General features: G+C 37.7%; 1 long non-coding RNA gene across 1 annotated transcript in view; it reads left to right on the top strand.

Moving 5' to 3' along the window:
• Window positions 1-26429, top strand: part of LOC108496744 — a 75980-nt gene that overhangs the window by 46379 nt on the left and 3172 nt on the right. The window contains exon 3 of the long non-coding RNA XR_001874570.1: window positions 15869-15937. This is a non-coding gene — a long non-coding RNA (uncharacterized LOC108496744). The remainder of the gene's footprint in view (window positions 1-15868; window positions 15938-26429) is intronic.

Genomic DNA, 26429 nt, shown 5'->3' with positions numbered 1-26429 from the left:
CTTTTGTGATCAGACCCCACGAAGATGTTGCACAAGTCATGCATGCATTGAAGGTTCAGTTGTGAGGTTTTTAAAACCATTAACAGCTGTTGACTTTAGTGGAAAAAAATGTAATAAAAATTTTATTTTCTGCTTAATGCAGAATGTTTACCTTCTCAGAAAGGAGTTCTTACTCCTCACTTATCCATCTGGTCCGTTGAGCTGGTCACTCTCATAATAGGCTTTTTGCAGCTGAGGATGCAAGAGTACAGCAAAGATGACGTACCTGAGACTGTGCAGTCAGTGGGAAAGCTACACTGAAGAGTCTTGCCGCTTGCAACAGACCAAACAGTGACCATTAGATTCCAGTTAAGTTATAGACCTTTTAAAAAATAAAATCTGGGATTAAGGTGTTTGGTTAACCCTTTGAAAGTGGGGATTTGAAAAGAGAGGGTAGTTTTTCTAGAGAAGCACTAAAGTATCATGATCTACTGTGAAAGGGCTAATAAAGGGTAAAATCAGCAACTCCATGGCTTCTAATACCTGTGGAACGGGTACTATTTAAAGCAGACTAACTCTTTTTATACCTTGTAATAGTTACCTTACATGTATAAAAGCACTATTTCTAGTTTAAATAGTTGTCTTTATTAATAATTATTCGGCTCTGAACTTGAACTAGCTTTGTTTGCAATTACAGAAATAATCAAATTCACTTGAATAGCACTAATTCCTATTTATCAGTAATGCATTTTTTAGAATTCTTTTTAGAAGTTAAAAATAGGACAACTTACAAATTACATTTCAAATAGTTTCATATCTTGTTTAAATAAAAGTTTGTTACACATCTAGACTGAAATTTTAGACATTCTGTTTTAATTTAGTGAGACAGTTTTTGTCTCAAGAAAGGATAATTGTGAATGGAAATGTTATCAAAGCTTTATTTTTGGCAACAGCTTTACAAAATGACACAAGGTGTAGTCTGCTACTAGTCTGTAGCTTCAAGCTCTTGCTCTCCTGAAAGTGCTCAGGATTTCCTTGGATCAGGCCCATAACTATCTTTGTCACCTCAAATGGAGCTATCAGTGTCACTCCATAACAAAAAAACCTGTTAACCCTTCCCTGCCCAGCACCTTCTCAAAGACTTGCATCAACTCCAGCAAGTCAAAGAACTAGCAGTAGAAAGATTTGCTGGTTGATTTGATTACTCTTTTACCAGATCATTCTGATTTAACTTCTGATTTTGGATAAAGTAAAGGAGTTTTCACTAATTCTACCTCTCCCCTCCCAGTTCACACTTTCTGTATTTGCTGGGAAAGTTTCTTGCCAGCTTGCTTCTTTGTGGGGAGGAGAGGGGAAGCCTATGACTTAACACCATATATATCAGAGGCATCAAGGTCACAGGTAAAATAGATGGAACTACTAATTTTTCCAGCTGTATACTAGTAAAAGTATGCACCACAAAGACCCGATCCTGACAGACCTCCCATGCCTTTCCATTGCTCTCTCTACTTGGCACCTGCAGGTTTGTGAATTGGAAGCCAGCTGTCATCCCAGCTTTCACTAGTGCTGTGGGTCCTGAGCATGCAGAGGACCCGCGTGCCTGGGACCACACCGGCTTGGGGGCTCCTGAGCGTCCTGCTCTGCCTCTGCACCACACGCTCCTTGAGTCCGCAATCGGTTTTACATGAGGCTAAATTGCACTGCTTACTGAAGGAGTTTATAAATCCTGGGGGCTAAATCTAAACAATTCTTTCCAAAATTATTTTGTCCTGTTAAAATAGCTCTGATCAACATCAGAACTAAAGATGCTTTCTGTTCTTTACTAAAAAAAGTAAGGAATCTCTGCTGGCTATTTGGAGGCTAGATCCTGCAACCTCTAGTGAATATTTATGCATATTCATGAAAATAATATCAAGGAACTCAATAGGAACATTTCTGTGGATCAGAATTATTCCTAGGAATGCAGGTTAACATAATACTGCCCTGGCAAAATCTCCAGTTGGTAATGCTGCAGTGCTTCCTCTCATAGTACCTGACTTTTAGAGCTAAGTTTTGAAAGCACTAAATCAAAAGTAAAAGTTAAAACTTCTAACTACATGTTTCCAAATGCAGTATACAACAAACAACATTAGGTATTTCAAATGAATTAAAAAAACAAGTAATAAAAAGCCTTTAACTGTAGTTTTGTCTGAGTTTCTTTTCTTGGATGTTTAGGATCTGCTATAATCAGTTCTACAAAAATTAAAATCTCCAGGACAAACAGACGGAATCTTTAACTAAATAAGTAAAATTTTGCAAAAGTACTAGAGTTTTTAAAGTAAAGAAAACGTTGATCTGATTTGTAACAATAATTTGCAAATTTAACTTGGAAAACAGCTTTTTCTTCCAGATGAGGGAGGACCAGAAGTAGCCAGAACATTCAGAAAAGGTAACTATATAAGCTTCCAAAGCTGCTTTGCTAACATACTGTCTACCACAAACATTATTTTCACAAAATCACAAAACCATATTTTCATATAAAGAGAAATTTCATACAGGTCTTTTGACCTTCATAGTTAATTTAGACAAAATCCTACTGCCTTTAAAGGTACTGCCTGAAATTACTTTTGTCAGGAAAAAAAAAAGAGGGTTTGAGACTTACAGAGCCTTTATTTGAATATATTTAGTATTGTGATGTACTGACATACAGAGACAGATCCTCTTAATTGTCTAGAATTTGGACTTGAAGGAAATCAAAACTTAAAACAGATTAAAAGTTAGGCAAAACACTTTAGGACTGCAGGCGCCAGCCAGATAATTTCAGTGGATAGCTTTTTTTTAAAGTGAATATTTATATTAAATGGCATCCAGTTGAGAAATAATTTTCAGAGAAGATATTTTCTTATATTCTGGGAAGTTAGACTCATAATAGCCAAAGTACTACGTAGCATGCAGCTAAATATAAAACAAAATAAGCTCAGTTATCTAATATAGATATAAATGCAAGTATTTGTGAAATCTATTTAGAGTAATGTTTTGTACCTTTGCATACAGAAGAAAAAGCTGAAGTGGGAATATTGTATACTTTAGCCAAAATACCAGCTAAATATTTTTTCCTTTTGCTGGATTTACTTCCTAGCAGTAATAAAAAAGGTTTGAAGTATCAAAAATATCTGAAGAATAAGTATACCTAATTGTTACCAAATTCATATGGTACGAGTTAGGAGACAATTGGATTTTAAATTCCTGTGGACTGATCCTGCTCTCCTAAAATGAATGGTAAATTTTCCTTTGCCTTCAAAGGGAGTTGAATTTCATGTCAGCTTTTTAAATAGAATTTATTAACTCTTCAGCATTCTGATAAATAATATAACTTCACTGTTTCTTTAAAATCAAAGAAACAAAAATTTTAGATTAAAATCTAAGCAAACAAGACTGGCAAGTACTGTAAAAAAAACAGCTTTTGAGTCGTAGTTATTATTAGACTATCAGCTGATAATTTGATAAAAAGAATTCAGTCTTATTTGTCTACTGTTTTTAAGTGGCTTATAGAACTTAGATGTTTTAGACTCTCTATTAAAATATACAGAATGCAAAAGAAATAAAGCCCTGCCCTTGCAGAATAAAGGCAGAAATATGTTCTGGCAATTAAAACAATTAAATCTAGCTGCTGAATCTAAAACTTAGTTCCCTAAGAACTGATATTTTAATGTTAACAGTAGAAAATGAGGCAGAGATATCTTTGCATCAAGAAAGAACTTCTTTTAATGAAATATACAAACTTGGTCTTTCAGACATTAAAAAAAATTTGTATTTGTGAGTTTAAATTTGTAGTCTAGTAAATACATTGTTTAAATAGCAAGCAGAGACAGCCTTAGAAGAGGAGTAATTGATAGGATTAAAACTTACAGTTTGTACAAAGAGAAAATACTTTGATAAGGGCAAGCAGTAAGCATAAGTCAGTTTGGGGTTCATCACTATCCTATGAATTGCTATATTTCATACTAATTCATATGACTTAAAATTGTTAGAATCATTATTCATCCCTATTGAATATATTTCTATTAAAAAGTTATATTTTTCCTCTTTTTCAAAAATTGCTATTGATTGTTCTACAGAGAAGCAGAAAAAAAAGTAAATTCAGTCATAATTCACAAATACTCCTTCTCCTGAAGCAGATTTTTTACTTTGAAATTATTAATAGGAAATTATTTTAACAGTTTTTTAAAAGTTTATTTATGTGAGAAGCTTTGCGAAAGTTTTATAATATTATCTTATTTATAACTGACAGCAGCTAGAATACAGCCTTTTTAAATACTGAATTCTGTACATAATAATTAACAAAACATGTGGATGTAGATACAGTTATTAGGAACATTAATTTACATTGTTGAATCTTAGGGGGAGGTTGTTCTTTCTTAAGGCTTTTAAATAGTTAGCAATAAAAACAAATGGAGATTAAAAGAATCTGTTTCAAATCTTCCTTAGAAACCTGAAAAATGTTTCTAAACCTTTAAATGTGGTTTGATGGTTTTTAGCCTAATATGTATAGGTTATTTATAAATCTTCTTAGTATAAAAGATTTTTATTTATAGGTAGTTCATATTTCATTAAACTGACCGAGCAGACAGGGCTACATCATACTTGTTTGTAAATTTAACTGGGACTTATTTAATAGAACAATGATCTAGATAAATGTCCTACCTGAAGTTTTATCCAAATAATAGCACTTGTAATAATTAACATATGTTAACAGTCCCATATTGATCATGTATCTGGAACCTCTCTCTTCAGTTTCTACTTAATATTCTTGGAGGTTTTTTCTATTTATGGCTTTCAGAATAATAAACACAATACCCCTGTTGTTTTTGAAATTTATAATGAAGAATAAATATTGATTTTGTTTTGATATCAAGAGCAATTACTTACAGAAGGAGATACACTAATTTTGCACAAGCAAGTTTATGAAGTTTTAAAGTCCTGGAAGGAAAGGAGTTTAAAAGAACAAAACCAAAAGAAACCCCACCCCCAATATTTGAATAAAAATGTTTTAAATATCTGCTGCAATTTTTTTAAGAGGGGAAAATAGCTTTTTTTCTTTGGCAATGTATTGAAATTCAAAGAATGATATTAAAATTCATGATGGGAGTTCTACCACAGAACTTAGCTTTTCAAAGGTCTGGTCAGCTCCTTAAACTACATTAAAAAATTATGTTTTCATGTGCTAAGTAAACCTAAATGTTTACCTTGGAAAAGAATAACTGCATGTATCTGATCAGTGGAGATATGAACACCACACAAATGATTTTTTTAAAGGAAAAGAATTATTTCCACATAACTTTTAAATCAATGGGCATCTGCTTATGGCCATATTTGTGCTATAATAAGGACAATAAGCTAGATTTTACCAACTAAGTGGAAGGTAGGTATAGTATAGTATGAAGTGGGAGCAGGCTCAGAGTTGGCTCAATGTAGCAGCAGTACATAAATATAAATATCAGGAACAAAGTCCAACTTATTTGACTACAATTTTCTCAGAGATACTACCTTAAATTTGAATTTGCTAATTGTATGTGCTTCAATGAAATCATGAGCTTTTAAAACATGTATTAATAAGCTTAAATATGATTATGTTATTAAATATTTCATTAATTAAAAAGAGAGCTCTGTAAGTCATAGTGTAAGCCAAATATGGAAAACTGAATTGATGCCTTAGTAATATGCTTCATTCTTTATTTTTAATGAACAGTTTTAGAGGTGAATAATAAATTCCCCAGAATAAATTCACAAATGTATCACTCTATTACTTTTTGAAAATGTTTTGTTCTCCTGCCCCATAAATTATGTAATCTTTTTGCTCTCTAGAAATTATCCCAAAGTTGCAAAAGGGTCAAAATATTACCAGTTTAAGTCTCTCAAAAAGTTTTAAAATATTTCTATATTTCACATTACAATAAGGCAGGTGTGGAAGATGATTCAATGTAATCCATTAATTTAAAAATTCCCAATGATGAATATTCAACTGAAAATTATTATTACAATAAATTCTTATTACATAATTTGATATTAATTTTTCCCCCTGTAGGACACCACAAATATAAGACAAAGTCTTGTATTCAAAACTTAGCTTATAATAGTATAAGATTAGGCAAGGCAGTATCCTCATTTGTGGCTGTAATCTTATAACCAGAGCAATATCTATATTAGAGGTTAAAAATTTAATACTTGTCTTCTGCTACAGTTATCCAGATTTCTATTCTATTTACTAGTATTTTTGCCACAGTTTTCATTAAGGTATTTCAAACAATAAGACCCAATTGCTTGGTCTCTGATCTCTAAAAATCCATCCTGTCAGGATGAGAATTAATTAATTAATATAGCTTTAATTAACTTTAAGTTTTCCCTGCCCCTTTTTCTCCCTGGTTAATTTGGTAGAGGGCAAAAATAGAACTCAGATTAATATAATTTCATCTGCCATGGGCAGGGGGTTTGGAACTAGATGATCTTCAAGGTGCCTTCGAACTCAAACCATTCTGTTATTCTATGATTCTGTGATTTCCCAACTCACATAAAATCCTCTTTTGATAAGACAAATTCTTGGGGTAATAATGACATGCTATTACTAATGTGCATTTTTTAACCTAAATTATGGCATTCAATAAATTTATTTCACTGAAAAAAATCCAATTAATTGGCTTCAATATTTATCAGAGGTTGCAATTGTGATTTTAGTTATTAACTCTTAGTTTTAATGGTCATTATACTTACCATATAGAATGCTATTTAAACAATCAGACCTCATGCTTTTAAGATTTAAAGCAACCATTTAAATCATCTTCACCACTCTTATGCCATAATAATGTAGCAAATCTGTATTTCATGACACAGGAATTTAAAATGAGATGCAGAAGGGCATCTAATTGGAACAAAAAGGAAAGTAGTCAGATTACAAGGGTATCTGGATTTAAGTGGGTTAACACCAAACTTCTTTGTAAATTGCTGAACTGAAGATATGAAATTTCAATTCATATAGAATCATAGATGTAAAGATGTGAAATTATACAGACTGTCTGATCTGTATAAATCCAGCCAAAAGCTTGTAAGTGATCATTGGGCTCATGTGATAGCAGTGACTTAGTTGTACTGCAGTCTAACTCCATACTGAAATGGGGTCTGGAGTTGAGATGTGGATGAGGCAGAGGTTAAGGCTAAGCAGCTGGAACACAGGCCTGCCTACCCTCAGAGCTGCCCAGCTCTGGGATGGGGACTGTTCCAGCTCTGTGGTACCCAAGTCCTCCAGAAATTTTGGGTCAGGCCTGTTTTTGTAAAAATTTTTTGGCTACATTCTAGTGCACAGTGCAGTTGGTTTCAGGGAAGCTGCATTTATCAGAATATTTTTGTGTACCATATTCTATATTTGTGGCTTGGACTTTATGATTATTCTATATGCTTGCTTAAATGAAACTGAAACTTTAGGAATAGAGAGCTAATTTTTTTTCTCGTAAAGAAAAAATACTGTTATATAGAACAGACACCATATAAGGTAAATGACATGTCAGCTAGCTGCTGGTGTATTTATTCCTTACCCATATGAGATGGAAAGTAACATGAAGCTAAGAGGTATTAATGGCTGCCTTAAACTAAGAACTGGTAAAAAGCGAGTGGATGCTGACAGATTTGCTTGCCATGCGTAGGGATTCCACATGTGCCTCATTTTCCAAATTTACTTAAAATTCAGAATTTTTCCTGTATGCATTTTCTGAAATGTCAGAGTTCACTAGTTGCACACAGGTGTGCAACAATAGTGAAGTATGGGTCATATTGTTCCAACTGTATGGTATACAAGCTCTGAAGGTTCAAAAGAGGAAATATTCTTACCCAGGTTGTGTCAATTAATAGTGTTCTTCCCATGTTTAGTTTATTTGAGAAGTGAAGTTTGAATTAATCTGCCCAAACCTTCTCTTTTGTTTAACTTTATACTCTGGCAGCTCATTGGGTCCCTTCACAAAACACAGTAAGACCAGCTTCAACACTATTAATGTGAGAGACGCAAAACCTGAGCAGAAATACCTGACCTTAACCTATACGAAGTGTCCACTTCACACCACTTTGATCAGGAATAAGCACTTGTGCCCATAGCCACTGTTTACGGATAGGTCTCTAATAAATTGACAATGTGTGGATAAATATCAGGCCCTTCTTCTGTCCCTTTGTCTAGTTTCTGATTATTTTTAACTATATTTGGGCAGCTGGAGAAGAATATTTAGCTATTAGCTGTGACTGAAAGTTCTGCAGTATTTAGACAAATAATATAAACTTTTTAATGAAATGTTAAACCATTAATATTGAGGTGCTGCAAAATCATATAGGACAGTAAGAAATGTCCATGGGAAAGACTGACAGGGCTTCATTTTTCATAAAAATCTGTAGGATCATCAGTGTAATTTTCATAAAGCATTTTTAATTTTTATTTTTTTTTGGGAAAAGATCAAAATCACACCTGTGGTATTTCTGAAACCAGAATACTGCATTTTCTTTTTATGGAAGTCTGTTGGATTTTATTTAATCCCATTTAGATTGTTATATCATGCTCATAACTGCACTATTGGAAAGCCACTCACTTGCTTAGTGCCAACAAGTGTGTTTTGATATTTGGGAATGACTTGACTTGGAGTCCAGGATGTGTGTACTGTATGTCCAAGACTAGTTGGACACAGCTTGCTTTACAACCCATGAATGTGCCTTCTTGAGGACTAGACACAGTATGGTTTTGGATGGTCCTCCTGAGGATAAAAATTGATGTTCTGGTCATCCCCTGTTAGTAGATGGTTTCTGACCTTCATTATGCTACAAAGCACAAATTTCTAGCCAAACTTTTTTGGACCAGAGGTTGTTATTTATTACACTAGCTTGCTAAGAGGGTGGGGAAAGTAAGGGGTCTTTTATCTTTTGCAAGTTTAGTATTAAATGAGTTAAATGTATGCCATTTGCTTAGGTGCCCTGGAATGTCAAATAAAATATAGAAATGTAGAATATAGATATGAATATGTAGAATATAAAGTAAAATATATTATTTAAGATTTGCTGTGGGAGAAATGGCACACCATCTTCTCCAAACTACAGTTGGGAAAGGACCTTGGGAGTGTACAAAGCTGGTCTAAGAACAAGAAAACAGAAGGGCTGTTTGGCAATAAGTGGTTTTCATAGCTGAAGCCCTTCAAAAAGGCACAGGGAAATGGAGCAAGCTCATCAGCTGTTTGCATGCAAGCCAAAATAAATGACAGGCACCAAGGTCATGATACATCTTGAGACAATTGGAGTCCACAGGATTTTTAGACATGTTGAGCACTTCTTCCAACTGAGATGAGTGATGTGTAGTTCCTTCCCATTCATCCAGTAATTTCTCGTTCAGAAGGACTAATCCTTTTGGACTATGAGGATCATGCCCTGCTTTTTAATTGTAGAAGGATACTGAATATATGGCAAAAAGGTAGTCACTAAATGATGTGCTATTAATTGATCAAGTCTGATAAATCTTCCACCACTCTTCCCATCATTAGTAAAAGCTTTATGTGTCTTTTTTTAATCGCGTAGGGAGGTATCTGTGATGCAGTTCCTTTTCCTGTTAACAGGCAGTATATGCACTTCCTTTTTTGCAATCTACTATATGCAATGCCATTATGTCCTTTATGAAGAGATGAATCAAAAGGAAGTCACAGATTCAGGAAGTTTGATAAACTGTATTAAAGGACATCTGTTCACCTTCACTTTTTCAGGGAGACTGGACATGCTGCCAGCAAGCCAAGGTAGTCAGTAGCTCAGTGGCTACCCCAGATGCTTGCAGGAAGTTCTCAGTCCCCAGCTGTCCAAACTGAGATACTGCTGACAAACTTTTTCTTCTAACACTGCGTATATTGTTATGTCCTTTAGCAACCCTCAGTTCAAGAAACACTTGTTCAGTGGAGGCAAAGTTCTCATGGAGCAATGAATTCCCAAGCAGCACAGTTTTAGAAAGCGACAGAAACCAGTTTTGTTGAACCTGGATGCAGTGAAGGTCTGCTGATAGTGGCAGAAGACCTACATAATTCCATGACAATGCAAAGTCTGTATGATCACCTGGGTTATGGCCATCTTTCTGTTGTGTTTCTCTATAAGCAGAATTATGCTTGGTAAGGGACATGAGTGATAGACAGAGGTTTTGATATTGGTATATTTGCTTTAAATTTAAGGAAAAAAATGAAGGTATTTTTCCCTATGTTGCGTGTATATTGTTTTAGATCTCTTGATCAGCTGGTCTTTATTTAGAAGTTGCAAAAGAAATCTATGTATTGGAAATCTATGAGGTTGTGTTACATTGGTTGTTTAAAATAGGGCCAGATAATGTTTATAATACATGTGTTGCAATATTCACTGTATCTCTGATATAAACCTATTGTGCAAACATGAAGATGCTGTTGGCTCACAGGCAGAAGTAGGGGTCCCAACACTATTGGGATGCTCTCTATGGATGTTCATCCCCAGGAGCTAGCCTGGTTATTGCTGTGCTCATTTTGGTCTCTCCTATGTGACTGCCTCATTGAGTTGGGATCAGGGCACTGCTCAAAAGGTCAGAAAAAAGTAAAGACAGCTAAGGTCTGGTGTATTTGAGGCTGAACTAGAACGAGAGGTGAAAAGTCAGTGATCCCAGGCTGTGCTCTCCTCACCTGTCACAGACACTGTTTGACCTGTTCACATCTCTGTTCCTCAGTTTAACCCACCTGTCATGACAGTTACTCTCCACTACAAGGGTTATGAATAATGTGACCATTACATAGCACCAGGTGTTATGCCTGGTGCCTTCCAACACAAATACATTAGCAAGTATTTGTTAATGGTTGCTCTGCTCCATGTTTCCAGAAGGGAAAAGGAGAGAGGAGCAGACTGTCCTTGTGATAACCTCTTCTACCACAGTAGGACCTGTCAGAAGAGGGCTGCAAACCATTAGAAACCCCAAGGAGAGACTACAGAGCCCTTCAAGCCTTCTGGCATGGCTAAGAAAGGCATCTCCTGGGGAATTCCCTTCTTTGCACTTCAGGAATTAGTACAACATTAAGTATCTTTGAAAGAACACCAACCCTCTTTCCATCACCTTTCCCATGTAACTGTCTTCTGCCCCCCTACCACACTCACAGTATTTTGAAGGGTTCATTGATAATCCTTGCTGTGAGGTCTTAATATCCTTAATATTGGAAGACAAAAGTCAAATGGCAGTTACACAGCTAAAATTATCTTGTTAGTTTAAGAAACACAAAAATGTATAGCAAATATTTATATAAATTTATTTATATTTCCGCAGTGCTACAGAAAGGGACCTGGGGGTCCTGGTTGGTGGTCAGTTGAATATGAGTCAGCAGTGCCCTGTCAGCCAGGAGGGCCAATCATGTTCAGGGGTGTATCAGGCACAGCATCACCAGCCGGTCGAGAGAGGAGATTGTCCAGCTCTGCTCTGCACTGGTGTGGCCTCCCCTTGAATATTGTGGCAGTTTTGGGCACCACAATATAGGAAGATATTAAGTTATTAGAGAGTTCAATGGAGAGCAAAGAAGATGGTGAGGGGCCTTGAGGGGATGATCTATAAGGAGCGGCTGAGGTCACTTGGTCTGTTCAGCCTGGAGAAGAGGAAACTGAGGGGAGACCTCACTGCAGTCACAACTTCCTTGTGAGGGAGAGAGGAGGGGCAGGCACTGTTCTCTTCTCTGTGGTGACCAGTGATAAGACCCGAAAGAATGGCCTGAAGTTGTGTGAGGGGAGGTTTAGGTTGGGTATTAGAAAGAGGCTCTTCACCCAGAGAATGTTTGGATGCCGGAACAGGCTCCTCGGGGAAGTGGTCACAGCACCAAGCCTGGCAGAATTCAGGAAGCAGTTGTACGATACTCTCAGGCACATGGTGTGACTCTTGGGAATGGTCCTGTGCAGGGCCAGGAGTTGGACTCGGTGATCCTTGTGAGTCCCTTCCAACTTGGCATATTCTGTGATTCTGTGATACAAGACAGATAAAATACAGGGCACAATCTCTAGAAGGAAGTAATTTCTACAAGTGTACCAAGAACAGCATTTAAGAGCAAGGCTAAGTTATGAAGCACATCCTTTAAAGGAACCATTTTGAAACAGGCCATTGTATTTTCTGTAATTATTTCTCTCATTTCACCCATATTAATGGATGGATATTTACTGGTTTCATGAGTGCCCACTTTAGTTAAGCTTCATCATATATTAAAGAAATTGATACAATCCAGGGTCTTTGCCCTAAAAGCTAATGCAGGGAAAGCTAGCAAAGTCTTTCTCTCAGGACACTTTATTATGGGGGGAAATGCAGCCCCGGGTGAAAGCCTGATGTAATAGGTAACTTCCACCAAAACGCTTTATCAACGGCATGGTTGGACGTTAGGAAATTAGGGACAAAAAAGTCTTAGACATCGCAGTTAAGAAAGAGTGAATTTTGCAACTTATGAGGGATATGGCTACCCTGGGGTGTAGACGCAGTGTGCTGGGAGTATATGAAAGTCAGTGTTGCGATCAGGCTTTCTGGTAAGCTCTGTTTTCTGTGACCCAGGTGATTATAGTGGTCTATCTTTGTATGGCACAGAAGCTTTTAGGGTGTGGTTGACCTAAGTAAGTGAATAACCCCACTAAACACAGGGGCTATAACTGTATGCTTGAAATTAAGTGTGTGTATGAGTCTCATGTTGACCTGGCCTTGGAAACACAAGACATGTCTTCTGGGGAAAGGAAAGGAGAAGTAGTGGTTGAGAACGAAAGCAGAGACAAATTATTTGAGAGTGTAGTTACTCCTCTTCTGTGTAGTTACATTCAGGAAAAGAGAAAACAGGAACATGTGCTATATCATTCTGTGGAAGCTGCTCGTGTCTAGATGTGTGATGTGTCAAATAGTACCACAGACTACTTGAATAAAAAAGTGTGTGTCTCTGAAGTGGATGGGTACATGATCACAATGAAATTCCATTTTTTTATTTAAGTTTCATATGGTGAAATAAAACAGTAGTGAAAATAGAACTGTGATATAAGTATTCTCACAGGAGTTGCATAGGTGAGCTTTTAATATTTAACTTTTGGCATATAAATATGACTATAATTTCTGTAAGCAGCTAGTGATAATTTCTGTGTGTGCTTGTAGGACATAGAATTTCTAGGAAAGAAGTTGAAAAAGTGATTGTTGTGTGGCTTCTGTAAATCTCTAAGTCTTTCCTTTAAGTCTCAATGTCTCAGAAGCCATTATGTCTACAAAGGCAGAAGCTGCAGTGCTTTGGTAGCTAGAGGAAGATTTCATTGTATGTATATGGGCCAACCTACACATATGTGCGAGTTCGTGACTGCGTTTTGGAGTCTGTACCATAGAGAGGGAAGGTCATGTAAAAGGGTACATATGGGTTTGGAAAATATAAAAGGAAGCTGTTTTTTTCCCCTGCTATTGATAGTTATAGTTGCTAAAAGCATTGTGGTGTATTCTGAAAAAATGAGGTTTACGCAAGCATAAGCTTTGGAAACTTTGGTTAGACAAGGTCCTGGTGCAAGACAGTAACAGTTCTGTATGGGCTGGAGTGTTTCTTATTGATTGTGCTTCGCACAAGGAGGAGAAAGAGTTATTCACACCTGGTAGCAGAGAGATACAGTATTTCCCTCCCCATGAAAACCACTCAAAGTGAACAGATGCCCTCTCATTTCCTGTGGCCTGTGTCAAGAAGGGTATTTGTCACTAATTTAAAAGTATACAGAAGGGTAAATGCAGGAACTGGTGGTTTTTTCCCCTTGAGTTTGCATAGGAAAATAATTGAAGGCAAACATTGTACGTTATAAGGAATATATTGGTCTGCATTTGGCATTCTTTTATTGCAGATTACAGACCCAGAGGCCTGATTCTGATGTCAGTGAAGTGAATGGCACATTTCCTATTGATTTCAGGGAAAGAAGGAGCAGACTACAACCCAATATGAGAAAGGTGAAAGCTGCTCCTTTAGAAGTATGCTATCCTTTATATTTAGGCCCCCCAAATAATTTTTTCTTAGTGTCCTGGGAAGTAGATGGACATGAATTGTTTGTATTAAAAGTGTAATGAGGATTGTTTAAAGATGTAAATGTCATTTAACATTGCTGAACCAAAAATATAGAAGATTCTGCCAGTGCATGAAAGTGAAACTAGCTGAGAACAAAAGTGAAACCAACAGGCAACTCTCACTCCCCAGGCTGAGTAAAATGCAGAAAAGTAAATCCTAAATTGGTGATGCTAAACAGTAAATTTGAATTGTAAAATTTTCTTTAGTTTTATTAGTGTGTGAAAGTGTTGCGAGTGATCTAGATAAAGATTTCCCCTAAGATAGATGTTTTCTCATGATGGTATCTCTTTAAAAAGTCAGAACCAATTAAAAATGTCTATTTTTTTATTTATGATGTTTAGGGGCATCTATAAATGTTACCCCCTTTTCTTTTCCATGCATTTTCCTTTTTCACGTGTTGCATCACAGGCTTGCAAGTCATGTACACTTAATATGCTGACAGGAGCATGTGCTAGAGCAAGACAGTATTGACCTTGCTTTGCAAAAGTATTGGGGACTTTAATCAGCAAGTTTCTAGAGAAGGGAAAGGAAAAGTATCTTTAAAAATATATGAAAATGACTGTAGAATGTGTTTAATCTGTAAAACACTAAAAAATGAGAGGCAGTGTAGCAAAGGGGAGAGACAGATAGACAGTTCTCTCTGCCCCGTTTAGTATGATCAGCAGGAGACAAATGTACAGAAAAGTGGGCAAATACCAAACAAAACAACACCAGAGGGTAAAAAAAAGCAATGGGAGTCATGGAGAAAAAGGGAGAATGGAGAAAATAAGTGGTTTAGATAAGTTAACATTGTGCAAAATTCTTCCCTGTTTCACATTTGTCAATGTCCAGGAAATCAGGTGGAAAAATACATGTGCAGCAACAGTCTGCTATAGATCTAAGCAGTATTAGGAGGCTAAAATATGTGGACAGAGAAGGGTAAGAGATGGCAGGTGTTTTGTTTTGTGTTGTTTTGTTTTGTTTTAAAAAAAGGCAGTTTAGTCATAAGTACTACACCCTCCAGTGCTGAGGCTTTCTGACCATGATTTACATTGATAACGCTTATTAAATGACAAATTGAAGGAAAGGGGTTTTTTTGAAATTTAGCACAATGAATTTGGACTCATTATCTTGAACTTTTTTCCCCTCTCACATTTGTTTGAAAAAGCATAGAGGGAAAAAGGGGGGGTAACAGTGTATAGACAGTGATTTTAGCTGGTATCTTCCTTGCATGTGAAGGGAGGAGATAGTAGTCTCAAAACTACAGGCCTATGGAAATTGTACAGCATCACAAATAAGTACAAAATAACACAAACCACAGAAAAAATGGTAAAGCAGACACCGTATTTATCTGGGAAGGTATTCAGCTTCTAAAGCAGAGAAGGAAAAAGTTGCCGTGCAAAGAAATATCTCAGGACTCTGTCCCTCATGTAAATGGCTTAAAAATTTTTTCAGTGTATGTAAAATAAATTATTTTTTTCTTTTTAAATGTAAGATCATGCCACTTGCAGTTAAATGTTGCTAATGAGATGGAGCATGCAGTGGCATACAGTTTAATACAGTGTTATACGGGCCTCTGAGAACTGAAAAACAGGTCTGGAAAATCTGGTACTTCAATTTACCACGTATGGAACTAATTTTTGGCATGTGGACCTGACTTATCAAGACCAATTTTGAGGACTCTAATTAGAATGCAATAGGAGTTCTTAAATGCTTTTCAGATCAAGAGATACAAAGCTTTGTGAGGGTCACGTAATTTGAACATCCAAAAATGTGTCCTGGCATACGATAATTTTAATCTATTCTCTCTTACATTATAGGGAGCCCGGCACAGCCCCTGTTCTGGACAGAAGGACAGACGGCCGAGGGAAATGAGCATAACTTCTCAGGTAATGCGCTGTTACTGATACCTTTTGATATAGAGAGAAAATAACTTTTCTGTTCAGATTAAATAATACCTGACCTTTTGGCCTTTTAGATTTTGGAGTTTATTGACATTTCAGGCAAACACAAATATTTTTGGTTTAGCTTGAGAGAGGCGAGGAGGCAAAATGTTGTGAGGGAGGGAAGTTAATGCCAAGTCCTTCTGAAGTCCAGTCAGTTGCAGGAGAACAGCAGTCCTTGCAGTAGTACACTGGATTTTCCCATTAAAAGATGCAAATGAGAGGATACTATAGAAAGATTGATGTATTTGTGAGTCGTGGTGTGTGTTTCAGTTCACGTCATATTAGAATAGCTAATAAATTGGAAGTAGATGCTGTAATCTGTGGTTGGTCAAAGACAGGGCTAAAAAATAGATCTTTCTAATTGTACGTGGCTTTATTGTGTTGAAAAATATAGTTGATGTGGTAGCAATTAAAAGTAGTCTGTTTTGATTAAGTTGAAGGAACAAGACTTGTTTTTAAAGCATGCTGGTTAATTAAGCAAGAGTCAGGAAATGGCATAAAGCTAGAGATAGGATGTTTTTTGAAAAAAATGCAATTCTGTGAGGTCAAATTAATCAATAAATAAAATTTTCTGATCAGGAAAGAATCTGTATTTCTGAGATATTTTATACTTTGTGTAAGCTTTTTATACACCAATAGATAGAGGAGCTGTGTTAAAGTGTTGGACTTGCTATTGTGTTATGGTACATCACTTTTTCTTCCTGATTTGAATTGTTGATTCAACTGTGATAATTTAGACAAGAGAGAAATGTAAATTCCATTTACCAAATGAGATGTTTGTAGTATTTAAAAAAAAGAGAGATTAAAAAATATTAGAAGTCTCTAAAAGCTATAATGTTGTTCTGTAACCTTATAAAAGGCAAAAATCTAAATCATAATATTTCTACAGGCAAAATAATATACAATATCTAAAAAAAGTATAAACTGCTGTTAGAAAAGTTTTGAAATAAACAATATGTGAAGATAGGTAGTTAGGACTTTTTAGTATTTTTCTTCCCCTTTTCTCTCTCCTTTTTGGCAAGGAAAATTGAAATATTTATTTCAAATAGAAAAGGAATAAATAAATACAATTGGAATAAAACATTATGCTTGATATTTGGTGAACTTTGTTTTCTTATAAGTATTTTGGTTTTAAATATAAGTGCTGTGAAATAGTTCAGATCTCAAAGTTTGTGGGGAGAAAATGTTTCAGCATCTTTGTTCCTACCTGAGGAATACATTTTAGAGGTCTATTTTCCCTGTTTGCAAAACACATTTTTATTAGATCTATGTATTTGGGTTAAGACTTACTTAAAATTACTTAATTAGGTTATACTGAAATTCTAAGTGATTTAAAAAGAAGGATTATGGTAATATGACAAAACATAACACTATTTTCATTGAAATTCTTAAATAAAGCCCTTTTAACATGCCAATTTTAAAAATCTATAAATTTAGAGTGTTAAAATAGTACAAAATATAAAAAGGCTGAACTCATAATGGAATGTATAATCCTGTACCAGTGAGCAGGGATTTTTGTAGGTACGTCTGGAACATGGGAGGAGGTCATTTACACCTTAAGTTTGGTTTTGAGCATTTCTCTTGTTGTGTTGTCCTTTTCATTACTTTATTATGTATATGTAAACACTTATAAAATGTTTGTGGTTGATTTGTAAAGAGAAAATGTAGAAAAAGAGGTAACAGTGTAGGTACGCTAAGCTAGATGGGAATTGATTGTGTTTTCCAAGGAAATTTTGAAATATATACCAAAGTAGAAATTGCTATAGTAAGGAGTAAATTCTAAATAATTGTACTGAAGCCGTTTGAAATACCATGGCTGTGAATTGTCTTTAAAAACCTCCTATAAGTGTCCAAAAAACAGTGCAACATTAAAAGATTTTCTAATTGTGTTTTCTCTAGATAAATCTATAGGCTTGTTATGCTGATTTAAGGCACAGAGTATTAAAAAATAAACTTTAAAAAGGAGCTACATATGTGCTTTTCTCATAGATAGTTCTTTTTTTCTAAAAAGGAAAACGTATGTGTCTCTTTCCTCTGTGTTGTTTATGGTTTGAAATAAATAATAAATTTTTAGTGATTTATTTTTTTAAAAAAAGTATTTATATGAAAAATCTGGCAGTAGGTTTATTTCACTTGTAATTTAATTTTGGAGAAATAGCAGAATGTTTCTGGATATTTGCATTTGTTTCAGAGGTTGGAGCCTAAACCAGATTTCTGTGTAGTCTGTCAGGCAGTTACACGTCTGGGCATGTTACAGTTTGTAGCACTACAAATTAGAGCCATTTGACTTGTATTTGCTGCACGAGGCTTTCATAAAAAAAAAAAAATTGCCATTAAAATGGAAGTATAGGGAATGAGCTGTGTGCATGGGGTGTGTTTCGGGGTGCGGTGCTGAGCTGTGGAGGGGGTCGGGTGAGACCCAGTGGATTTTCCTCTGAGGTGCTGCTTCTGTCTGAACTTGTGATATCTGCACCCCCCACGCCCCGTCCCTCACTTATTTTATAAATGGATTATGACACTCTGGGTTATTTTTTAGATCGCAGCAGGTTAGTTGCATGCACGTTGTTTGCTACTTATTTTAAGAGAGGAGCTGACAAACTGCTATATGTGTTAATCATATGTATACTGAGCACCTGTATGAAGAGTGTATGGGAAGGAGGATAGAATAGGAAGGTGTTACTGAGTTTTCGCATTCGTTTCACTGCCGGATAGCTCAGCATTTCCCAGTAACTTTGTCCCAAAGTTTTCTGGGGGTTGTAAAGCTATTTTTTGAGTTAATTTGCTTATTACAATTTGCCTTCTTAAACAAAACAAACAAATAAAAAAACCAAACAGTTGGTAGAAGGTATTTCGACTGCTTTTTATCATCCGGCAGGGAGCGTGAGGTTAATACCAGCAACAAAAAACTGTGGTTGGGGACCAGAAACCTCAGTGCGGGAGCACCGAAAGCCGCCCCAGCATCAGCGGCCCGGGGCCCGCCGCTGGGCCGGGCCGGGCCGGGCCGGGCCGCTCGGAGCGAGCTCCGCCGCCCCTCCGGGCCGGGCCGGAGGCGGCCGTTCCTGCTGGGACCGCACAGGAGCCGTGCCGGGGGCTCGGACTGGACCCGCTGGGCAGCCGCCGGGGCGGGCGGGGGGGGGCCGGGCGGGCCGGCAAAGGCGCCTCAGCGCCGCAGAGGGTTAATGACGGCGGGGCCGCGGGGGCCGGCGGGACTTGTAGGCGCCGAGGCATGACGGGAACTGGCGGGAACGGCCGGGATGTGACGGGAGCGCGGGTGACGGCGCCCGCTTGGCTCAGGGTGGTGGGGCCGTCACTGTCCTGCCGGGCCGGTCCATCCGCACTCAGCCGCCGCGCTGGGGCGGCCCGTGCCCGGCCGGGAAGCTCGGGGAACGCCGGCCTTGCCCCCGCGCCCTGAGCAGCGGCCTCGGAGCGCGGCCCGGCCGGGTGCGCTCCTCGGGCGCCGGTAGCTCAGTCGCGGGTTCCCTCCTTCCCGCGGGGCCGGGGGTGCCCGGCCAGCCCTGCCCTGCCCCAATGTCGGCGGGGCTGGGCGGCCGGGGCCTGCCTGTGCCGCCCGCGGCTCCGCGCCCGGGCCAGGCTGGCGGGCGGTGCCGCAGGACAGGGGGTCACCGGCCGGGCTCGGCAAGGCTCCCCCAACCCGTTTCCTCCCGGGAGGGATTCGCTTTGGTTAAACGACGGGCGCGGCTCCTCCGCGCTGGCTCCGGGGCTCCCGCCGCACCTGTGGCCGCTCGGGGCCGAGGCACCGGCTTACGGGCTCGCTGCGTGTGCGGGGCTGGGCTTCCACTTTGTGCCGAGCACAGATGCTTTCCTGCGGCCTCCGTCGCCAGTCAGCCTGCGTGGATAGCAAAGGCATGCACGTGGCAGGAGGTGGTCGCATTTTTTATCTGCAAGTTTGGGTTTGGTTGGTTGGTTGTTTTTTTTTAATGTGAAATGGAAGAATTAAGATGCTTAAACGTGCTGAAGTGTGTTGAGGTTATGGAGGGACAAACCCAGGAAACAAGCAGGATTCAGCAGTCTACCTCATAGCAGGGTTTTTTCTCTCTGGACAAAGTGGGGAGGGAAGAAAGAGGAGGAAATATACTACGTGTTAATTTAATTTGTGGCAATAGTGGGCCCAAAGTGCAAAATCAGCTTCTTGTTAAACATTCTCATGTTTTAAAATAACTTGTTAATTAACTGGAGATACCTTACTGTATGTATGAAAGGAATGACAAGTAATAAATCAGTCTGAAGTGAATTTGGTAAATTTTGTTTGGATTCTTGTTTTCCTCCTTACTTTTTGGCAGCAAGTCTTGAAATACAGTGGTGCCATGCATCAGCAGTCAGATGAACTTGGGGCTGAACATGCTTCTCATTGGAGCGAAACATGGTTATTAGGTTATTTTCCTTTGTAATAGTAATCCTCTTGAGATTCAGAAGTAAACATAATTTATTTGTTAACTACTAAAGAAGTACGAAGAAAATAATACTACTGAGCTCAAACAAAAGAAGAAAAGAAAGGAACTATGCCACAGTAGGTTTGTTTTCTATTGCACATGTTGCAGTTCAGCTTTGAGAGGAGGTGTGAGGAGCTCTACAAACATTTGTGTGTCTGAAAGCAGATTTTGCCAGTAATCATCACGTGAAATACAGTCCTTAACGTATACATAGATGGGTGTAATTCTCAGAAGAAAGAAAACAATTGATTTTTTAAAAATTATTTTTTAAGGGAAGTTATTGTTCCAGTGGAGGAAAAAACCCATTGTTTTTCTTGTAAAAAAGAAATTGTTGGGTAGATGGAGAAAAGGAGTAAGTGCCTTAAGTGCCAGCTTTGTAACACCTGGTGGTTTGGACTTGCGGAGTTAAGCTGTTGAAGATGACTTGAGATACAAAATCAGCAAGTCCAGAACAAAACAAAATGTAAAAGATCAAGACAAGGAAAATGTGAATACTGTCATGTGTTTTAAACTTATTAGGCCCACTCTGTTCCCATTCTGAAAAGAACCACTGTTTTTCCAGTTTTGCAGTAGGAAATTTTACTGGATTCTGTTTTATTTTAGTGGCAATGCATTAACACTGCACTTGTGCATTAGCACAATAAATACAACATATCTCCTTTCCAAAAATGTATAATGTAACTGTAAAGACTGTATAAGCGGTGAAAGCTACGTGCAAAGGTGGTCAAATAGTTGAGGGTACCCAAAAGAAAGACAAGATTAGTGATACAGATGGTCTAATCTGACAGCCACTGTAAACTTAGCTGTAGGACAATTTTTGAAGAGTGAAATAAAATCACAGAGAAATTAAAGGTGGCTTGAAATGCAGCGCAGTTTTAGCAAAAGAAAGTGCTAGACTAACTTGTTACCTTACATGTTTCATTGTGAGGAAACTGGTACTGTACAACGTGAGGAAATCATGTAAAATGGAAAAAATTTTGATTAATTACATTGTAAGCTAACTTTGGAATGCACTGACAGATAATAGTTGGAAAGAAGGCTTCAAACTTGTGTTTTCAAAGACTGTATTGGAATTCTTTCCCTAGTGACACCAGTGAAAAAGTAGAATGGTGATAAAATCTTATGACAAAAAATATAGTGGACTGTATTGATAGAGAGGAGGACTGGAATATCCCATGTACCAACAAGATAAATCAAAACTGTGATTAATAGAATTAGATGAGATTTAGTGATGCAAATAGAAACTCATCACAAATTATTCTGAAAGAGTTCGTCGCTTCAGTGGTGAGTTGGTAGTTGGTGCAGTAGTCAGCAGCAGAATGATAGCATGCTGCTATGTGACATGGCTGAGAAAAAAAAAAGGTGGTGTCCTAGAAAGCATTATGGGATGGATTTACTGTGTGTGTAGGATATATTACTGTCAAAGTATATGGCATTAGTAAGACCCTATCTGGAGCCCAAATAGCACCCACATTCAGATTAAATGGATTCAAACAGATGGATGGAACAGATGCAGAAAAGGACCACATGGATGTTAAGAGGAATAGAGAGGCTTAACAGAAAGGCACAGAAGTGACAATTACACTGTTTTTATATAGGGAAGGAAAATAATTATGTGAGCTCAAGATTAGAGTAAAGAAGCAAAACAAATGCATGCAAAGGGGATAATGGGTACAGTTTGCTGAAAATTGCAGGAAGAGCTCTAACTATCAGACCAACAATATTCTAAAGCAGTTGCAAATGAGAAGTTTAAATTTCTTTTTAAATGAAGTTAGATGTATCCAGAAAAGAACATCAGTATTGGGTTCTGTGTAGTATTGGGGAATTTGACTCATGAATCCTGGATATCCCCTCACATAGTTCTGCATTCTTGTTTATCAGTAAAATGGATTCTGAGATGGATATGTTCATTTATGGTAGGTCCACTTTGAAAGTGCTGCTGGTTTTTGTCATCTTAATGTGTTTTTTGTTAATTAATTCTTTTCTTTGAGCACCTTAATAGAGGCAGAGTAGTTTGGTTATATTTGCTATGAATTGTATGTGTGGTTTGGACACCATGCTGAAGGTGTATTCATGCAGTGCTGCTTGACATCTTGCCCCTGGATGGGCTACTTGTAGAAGTCTTCATGGAAAAACTTTTTGGAAAATATTTAAATGAAAAACTCAAGTCATCTAGGGCGAGGCAATGTTGCATTCTAAAAAAGGGAGATATAATCAGCTTCCTTAGGTGTGAGACCTTGTGTCTTTTTTTTTGCCTTTTGAACTCCATAGTTTTTACATACAGCATTTAGTGCAGCACTGAAAAAATGACAGAAGAACCTAATGATTAAAGAACATTGCTTTTCAGCAAGGCTACCATCCTCTAGGCAGACAATTTAGGTTTTTACTTGGCGTTTTTGCTATTTGGGAAATCTTCTCAAAGCAGGGAGTTAAGCAATCATTGCTCAGCCATCCATTTTAATTTTATTTCTCAGTCCACATCTGTAGCAGGTTATTCAAAGAGAAATAATATAATATGTTTTAAGGATGTAACTTTCCATTCAGTGGTCAATAGAAAACTAAGTGATAAAATCAATCTAATCATCAATTTATGCATTAAGTGCTACCAGTGGCACTTTCAATAGTTGCTGAAGCAAAGGAATGAATGGATTATAGGGATTAAACTTCCTTCATATGCCTAGAGGGAAACAAGTAATGAAAATAGAAGGCTTATTTGGTATGAGACAGCACAAAAGACTTGGAAGACAAAAAAATAAATATGTATTATTTCTAAATTGTTTCTTGCACATTTTTTCTGTAATGCGGGATTTGAGCTACGGATTCAATCTTGAGGCTTACAGGGCAGAAGTGAGACCATGAAAGTGATTGTATGAGTATGGAATGAAACATGCCTGGTTGTTATCTAACCCAGATTCCTATAAAAAAATATTTCTCTCTTCCATCATGACTCTGATTCTTTAACGAAAATAATTCCTATACATAGCAGATTCTTCAGGTTCTTTCTCTTGTTCTTTTCTCGACCTTTTTGAGCTGGAAGAAAGTCATGGACTTTCCCATTGAAATGGTGGGAACACAGTGTTAGGTCTTCAGCAAAGTAGGATTTTCTGACCTGCTTTGCCTGTGTCATCCTCCAAGGCTTTCCACTGCAAAAAGAGGCACTTCCGCTAGTGTGACCAATTTCTCGTTCTCTTGTGCTGCATTGCCTCTTGAAATAGTACTGATTGGAGGAGAAAATTCATGGAAGTGAGAAGCATTTATGAGACAAGGTTGATAATGATATTTGTGTGATTCAGTAACAAAAGCAAAACAGCTAATATTTTAATATTAAACAAAAATTAGATGTACTGAGTAGGGGGAGTCCATTCTTTGGCTGGTTCTATGTAAACAAGTCTGGGCAGAATATGTACATATGTATACTCACAAATGTATATATACCTATAAACCGGATTTGCTGTGCATGCTGGCTAATGAAAAAAAGTAATAGAGGATCAATATATAGAAGAACTGGAAATTTAGACGCTGAACAAAATCAAAGTATGCTTGAGCTTGAATTGGTAGCAGTAGACTGGGAAAGGGATGGTTCAAGGCAGCCTGCAGCAGCATTTTTTGGGTTGGGGTTTTTTATTTTTGATGTTTGTTATTTTTAATTATTATTTGTAGGAATTCTTTGGAGCCAGGTCATTGCTGCTGTAAATCTTCAGATTTTCATTGATGTTTCCAGAGGGATAATGTTTTACACCCCCTGAATAGATGGTGTTCTTGGTGGAAACATTATTGTGGTGTCTTTGGTCTTACATTGTTTTTAAACAAGGGTGGTTTTGAAATGCTAACTTTAATGGTTAAAACTAATGGTAGGACTCTTTAGGAAATCTAAAAGCTGGACATTTTAAAGAAGTATGGAGAATTCAAAGAAAAACATACGGACGCATAATTGGGTGTTAAAGATAAATAGGAAACAGGTTGGTTTTTTTTTGCTATCAACTTCTGCCACTGGTGGGGTCCTAATTGAACTTTCTACCATCCCATTTCCTCTAGAAGTGATACACTGCACTTAACAGGCATTCTTCAAAACTTAATTCATGTTTGTGAAATACTGGGAGTGGACAAGACAAAGTCTTCTACAAGTACCAGGTGCACCAGAACAGTCTGGCAAGTGGATCTTTAATGAGAGACTTGAGGATGATGGATTTTTTTAAAAAGGATATGATGATGGAAGAGGTAAATTGTTATGTGAAAGAGAGGAAATGTCACATGATTTCTGTCTCTTGGGTATGTACCAGCTTGTTCTAGGTAATCTCTTTCAGAGATGTGGTGGAGCAGGGTGGAGGGAGAGCTATAGACACAATCTCACATTCAATACGCTCCACAAAAGGATGCTGTGAAAGAGGGTTGAGTGTATATAATACAGTGCAGTGGATGAATAATAGATTATAGATGAGGAGACAGAGGTTTATTAACAAATGTAGTCTATCATCTGCATCTGAAAGTGATTGTATGATGCAAGGTGAGACTGAGTGTTGGCAGTGGTGTGAGGGACATGCATTCCTGAACTTTGTTCATTTTATGTGGACAAGTATCTGTATCACTTATCTACAGTTACGAAACTAGGTAGAAGAGACATCAAGGATTAAACAATGAGCACACAGTATTTCATTTCTACAGATGATATTTTCAGCTCAAAATCAATATATTTCAGTGGGCTGTAGGATTGAAGATGGTTAATCTTCTGTTGCCATGGCCATATTATGTCTCTCCAGTAAACACATGCTGCACTTGGATTTGCAGCATGCACAACTATTAGAAATTTTTTTTAGTAGTACTTGATTTCCAGTGTTGCTGGTGATTAAAAAAAACTTTATATGCATGTCCTACTCAAGACTTTCCTTAGTTTGCATGATGAGAGGATCTGGAGCTCCCCATTGTAATCACTTCTGAAAACTCTAAATGGGGAATGGCAATAAAAAGAGCAATTTTGAGATTTTTACAAGAGACTCACCTGTTAATCCACAGTAGGTAAAAGTGAAAAAACCCTGTACAAAGTACTAGAAGTTTATAGTGCCATTTGTCTTGTTTTCTGTTTGTAAGAGAAGCTGAACAGACCTTCTCATAAAGAGCTGTGTACATCTGCTTGACATGCTAAATTTGCAATCTATAGACTCAACTAGTTAATATGCCAACTACTGTCTGGCTTTAGGTTCTGTTTATCTTCCATTGCTACATTTGTCTGGAGTGTTTTGTTGTTGAGAAATTTTGGACTTTATTCCCTAAAGCAGAAGGACAGGTTGCTGATGCCAAAATTTATTTAAGAAACAAGGAGTGTATAGCTGCTACACAGTGTAGTAACCTAAAATGCCTGAATGGCTCAATTTCAAAGCTAAGACTTGTGTTTCAAAGCTGGCTTGTGTTTGCAGGTCCCTGTCCTTCTCACATAAACTACAGTCAAAAGTGTGCAACTGCAGGATGAGTGACACACCAATCAAAATCTGTGCCTACTTGCTTATTTATTATGGCACTTTATGTTACCAGCTCCGTCCCTTTCTCTCAACCAACTGCTCTCTGGCTCATTTTCTCCTGTAAGCTCTGCAGAGCAGGGACAATCAGCTCTTCTGTGGTTGTTCAGTGCCTGGTGCCCCTTCTCACAAGTGCTGAGGTGCCCTGTGTTAGGCCCATGGGAGTACTGTAGGGCTGACAGTGGGAGCCCCGGACTTGGGCTGCTGCTGGCAAGGCCCAAGTCTGAAACATGGATCCCCAAGCACCTGCTTGGAGGGAAGAGGCTTACATAAATACCTGTTTTCAGAGTTGCCCAAATACGTGGCTTTAACACATGTTTAAGATTTATGCACAAGATGGCACTGAGAATGTCTGCCCCAGCCCCTCCAGTCCCACTGGCTTTCCCTCACATCATTGCAGATGATGGAAAACCAGTTATTAGGAAAAATTTTTTTACTGAGGGTGGTGAGGCAGTGGAATGGGTTGCCCAGAGA

The sequence above is a fragment of the Lepidothrix coronata genome, unplaced genomic scaffold (genome assembly GCF_001604755.1).
Source record: "Lepidothrix coronata isolate B3197 unplaced genomic scaffold, Lepidothrix_coronata-1.0 Scaffold1, whole genome shotgun sequence".
Lineage (NCBI taxonomy): Eukaryota > Metazoa > Chordata > Aves > Passeriformes > Pipridae > Lepidothrix > Lepidothrix coronata.
The sequence above is the reverse complement of the archived record's forward strand: the minus strand, read 5'-3'. Positions and strand labels throughout refer to the sequence as shown.